The sequence below is a fragment of the Podarcis vaucheri genome (assembly GCF_965113315.1).
Source record: "Podarcis vaucheri genome assembly, chromosome: 2".
Taxonomy (NCBI): domain Eukaryota; kingdom Metazoa; phylum Chordata; class Lepidosauria; order Squamata; family Lacertidae; genus Podarcis; species Podarcis vaucheri.
In genome coordinates, this window is record NC_138760.1 from 127,199,032 (window position 1) to 127,204,284 (window position 5,253).

Here is a 5,253-nt window from a genome sequence, read left to right on the forward strand (position 1 = left end):
GGAGCGGTATCTATTTATCTACTTGCACTTTGATGTGCTTTTGAATTGCTAGGTTGGCAGGAGCAGGGACCAAGCAACGGGAGCTCACCCCGTCGCAGGGATTTGAACCCCCGACTTTCTGATTGGCAAGTCCTAGACTCTGGTTTAACCCACAGCGCCACCTGCGTCCCATGCGCACAAGCTATTTCCGGTGCTTCTCCGACCTGGGTTGCTGTTCATAAGAGAAAACTGGTGGGCAAGCAGCGGCAAGGACAGGGCCATCTGCTTCATCCAACCAGGTCTCTGTCACACATGCCAGGTCAAATCCTCCATCCACAATCAGGTCGTGGATGGCAGTGGTTTTATTCATTATTGACCTGGCATTGCACAGCAACACTTTCAGGTCATGTGGGTTTCCCTTGCTGAATCGAGTATCCATCTGGTCAAGGCCAGACCTGGAGGCAGGGATAGTCCTCAAACAACGACTAACCCTGCCTCCTCGGTAATGACATAGTCTGGTCTTAGCGTAACTCCTCCTCCTGCCCGTGATCACTGAGATCGGGTGTCCCAATACACACACACACCCCTGTGGAACCTGCCCCAGCCATTCTATTGACTGATTCCCACTCCCAGGCAGCCCTGACCCTTCCCCTTAAAAAGCAAAATACAAACTATATAATAACAGAATAATAAAAAAGCAAAGCAAGAAACAATAGTGCTAAAATTAAATTACTCCCCACCCTGACTAAATGCTTCTCCAAACCCAAGCAGAAATAAAATTATAAAATTATAAAATATTATAAAAAACAACCACCACCATTTAAGGTGCAGCAAATTAAAAGCACTTAAAACATTTAAAACCATTTTGTCACTTGCTGCAGGCAGCTGCTCAGGCCTCTAAACTGTGGCGGTGAGTGCAAGCCCCACTCCCTAGGCTGGATGGAGTTGGCAGGAAAGGGAGCGGTCCTCCCAGCACTCACTCAGAGCAGCAGCAGCAGCAGTCGCCTGCTGGTCTCCTATGCTGGTGATAGGCTGAACATAGATTCTTGGTACAGTGGTACCTCTGGTTAAGAACTTAATTTGTTCTGGAGGTCCATTCTTAACCTGCAACTGTTCTTAACCTGAGGTACCACTTTAGCTAATGGGGCCTCCCGCTGCCGCCGCACGATTTCTGTTCTCATCCTGAAGCATAGTTCTTAACCCGTGGTACTATTTCTGGGTTAGCGGAGTCTGTAACCTGAAGCGTCTGTAACCGCCCTGTGGAACTATCCCTGCCTCCAGGTCTGGTCCTGACCAGAAGGATAATGGATTCAGCGAGGGAAACCCACATTTCCTTCAGATGTGAAGGAAATAAGCAGCTATCTTATCTTTAAAAGACATCTGAAGGCAGCCCTGTTTAGGAAAGTTTTTCATATTTAATGCTGTATTGTTTTTAACACTCGATTGGGAGCCGCCCAGAGTGGCTGGGAAAACTCAGCCAGATGGGCAGGGTATAAATAAAAAAATATTATTATTATTATTATAATAACCTGAAGCATCTGTAACCCGAGGTACCACTGTATAACAGAGTACAGTGGTACCTCAGATTACATACGCTTCAGATTACATACGCTTCAGGTTACAGACTCCGCTAACCCAGAAATAGTACTTCGGGTTAAGAACTTTGCTTCAGGATGAGAACAGAAATCGTGCTCCGGCGGTGCGGCGGCAGCCGAAGCCTCCATTAGCTAAAGTGGTGCTTCAGGGTAAGAACAGCTTCAGGTTAAGAACGGACCTCCGGAATGAATTAAGTACTTAACCCGAGGTACCATTGTATGGTTAATAGCATTGGCTGAGAAAGTAACATGCCAGGCAATAGCAGCAAAGGGCAAACACAACCCATATCCCTTTTATGACATATGGCAAATGTTTATTGAATGCATAAATTGTTCAGACTGTGGCAGAGTTCCCCAGAACTCTTCTGGAAACGTGGTATGATCTCTTAGAGTAATGAAATGAAACTTCAAACACATGGCATGATAAAAAGTCTGCAATTTTATCAGGACAAGTTTACTGTGGTAACAATTGTTTTCTCAAAATTTATCTTTTGTACCATGAAAATAAGTAAAAACAGTATTGAAAACAACAACATAAAAAGAGCTTCCTGGATCCAGTCAGTGGCCCAGATTGTTGATCTCAGATTGGTGTGTGAGATGAGACCAGAAGGAGCCTGGTCACGTTTCGCTGTGAACTTTGGAGACTCAGTTCCTGCTCTCTTTTAGCCCTATTTATCATGCTCCTTGATCCTAGCTTTCCCTCAGCCATTCTGATTTATACAGTGGCACCTCTGGTTAAGGGACGCGGGTGGCGCTGTGGGTTAAACCACAGAGCCTAGGACTTGCCGATCAGAAGGTTGCGGTTCAAATCCCCACGATGGGGTGAGCTCCCGTTGCTCAGTCCCTGCTCCTGCCAACCTAGCAGTTCGAAAGCACAAAAGTGCAAGTAGATAAATAGGTACCACTCTGGCAGGAAGGTAAATGGAGTTTCCATGCACTGCTCTGGTTTGCCAGAAGTGGCTAAGTCATGCTGGCCACATGACCCGGAAGCTGTATGCTGGCTCCCTCGGCCAATAAAGCGAGATGAGTGCCGCAACCCCAGAGTCCCTCACAACTGGATCTAATGGTCAGGGGTGAGGAGATTTCACCCCTCCCATATCCAAGAATCTCCTGATGAGTCTGCTGATTCTCCAGAGAGGAGGAGGCGTGTTCTGTTCTCTACTTATTCTGCTCCAGCACCACATCAAAGAGTCAGTCAGTGTGTCGGAGAGAGAGAGAGACTGAGTGTTAGAGATCGTGTGTAGAGATAAGGGTGCTGCTAAGAGCAGCTGCAGACACTCAGTGCAGTGCAGCATTCATTTATGCAAAGACCTCATTTAGCTCTGTATATAGTTTGTATAGTTGTAGATAGAATAAAGAAGATATTCTACAGAGCTGATCTCCGAGTTGTTTATATACTCTGCTAGACTCTGCTGTACTCTGCTGTGCGACGACTGTCTTCTTGTGGGAGTGAATCCGGTGCTCACAACACTAAGCTGTGAGTCCACAGCACTTTGACCTGTTCCTGTGCAGAAGGTGGTCTCTGGAAGTGCTACCCAGCTCGCCTAGCCCAGTCGGGGCTGAAGTGGATGAGTCCAGTTGGTGGCACTGGCTCAAGGGCGATGCTGACAAGGGGTCTATTTACCTTGGGTTAAGAACTTAATTCATTCTGGAGGTCCGTTCTTAACCTGAAACTGTTCTTAACCTGAAGCACCGCTTTAGCGAATGGGGCCTCCTGCTGCCGCCGCTGCGCAATTTCTGTTCTCATCCTGAAGCAAAGTTCTTAACCCGAGGTACTATTTCTGGGTTAGCGAAGTCTGTAACCTGAAGCGTCTGCAACCTGAGGTACCACTGTATAATCATATAACTGAAGAGTTGCAAGGGACCCCGAGGGTCATCTAGTCCAACCCCCTTGACATGCAGGAATCCCAGCAGTAACTTGCATTTGAGGGGAAGTCACTTTTCTGCTGGCTTTTGGCTAATTTTACTTTTCAGCTAATTTTCAGGAACATGTTTGTATTCATCAGAAATGTGCCAGATACACACAACTAGAAGCTGTGTCCCTTTAAAAAGGGGGGAGGATATTGTGCATGATTTGTAGTGATTTTTAATGGCATCTATTGTTAATTTGTCCCTCCCTCTACTAGAGCATGGATAGGCAAACTAAGGCCCATGGGCCAGATCCGGCCCAATCGCCTTCTAATTCTGGCCAGCGGGGAGTCCGGGAATCAGCGTGTTTTTACATGAGCAGAATGTGTCCTTTTATTTAAAATGCATCTCTGGGATATTTGTGGGGCATAGGAATACATTCATTTCCCTCCCAAAATATAGTCTGGCCCCAGACTGGCTCCCTGCTGAAAATTAGCTGACTCCTGGTCTAGAGACCCAACTTAGCCTGTCCTGAGAAACTGAGTGGCTGGAAACTAGAGAGGCTGTCAGAGTTGAATCAGAGTGTGGCGGACTTTGGGCTTTCAGATTTCAGCGATGCCCTGTGCAAGGCTAAAATTTGGCGTAACCCCTCTCCTTCCCTCCCCAGCATTGTTTCGGTGACCCTTGCAGGGCAGCAGCCTGGTTAAAAGGTAAAGGGACCCCTGACCATTAGGTCCAGTCAGTGGCGTAGCGTGGGGGGTGCAGGGGGGGGCCGTCCGCACCGGGCGCAACATCGGGGGGGCGCTCGCACTCGCAGCTCTCTGCCCCCTGCTAAAATCCACGGGTTAGGGGGCGCAAATTACTTGCCTTGCCCCGGGTGCTGACAACCCACGCTACGCCACTGGGTCCAGTCATGACCAACTCTGGGGTTGCGACGCTCATCTCGCTTTATTGGCCGAGGGAGCCGGCATACAGCTTCCAGGTCATGTGGCCAGCATGACTAAGCCGCTTCTGGTAAACCAGAGCAGCACACGGAAACGCCATTTACCTTCCCGCTGGAGTGGTACCTATTTATCTACTTGCCCTTTGACGTGCTTTCCAACTGCTAGGTTGGCAGGAGCAGGGACCGAGCAACGGGAGTTCACCCTGTCGTGGGGATTCGAACCGCCAACCTCCTGTTACTCAAGCCTAAAACCGCCTCTGATCTGAGACTGATCTGGAAGCTGACTAGTGTGCATCCGAGGGTGAAAGGCACATCATCCTTGCCACTGATTCTGTAAGAGCCAGGGAGGGCACTAATTCCACTTAGAACATTTGTTTGTTTAAATCTGTATATGGCCCTTCCTCCCCTCCAGATAGGAAATTCCTGCATCGCCAGGGGTTGGGCTAGATGACCCTCGGGTCCCTTCCAAGGCCGACGATCCCAGGAGTCTCTCTCGCAAACTTGCAGAGCCAGATGCCGTCTCCCGGGGAAAGGAGAAGGCAGTGGCGTAGCGTGGGGGGTGCAGGGGGGGCCGGCCGCACCGGGCGCAACATCTGGGGGTGAGGGTTAGGGGGCACAAATCCACAGGTTAGGGGGCGCAAATTACTTGCCTTGCCCCGGGTGCTGACAACCCACGCTACGCCACTGGGAGAAGGAGAGGATCGTTGGCTTTTAGGAACTCTCTCTCCTCCTAAGCGCAGACACTCCAAAGGCGCGCAGAGTGGCGCCCCGGGAGGCTGCACCCGGGGGTCAAATTTCCAGCCAAACCCTCTTCGTTGGGCTGGGCTGGGCGGGGTGGGGCTGCCTCCTGCCGGCGCCCATAAGAGGTCCGGGCGCGCAGCCGGGCGC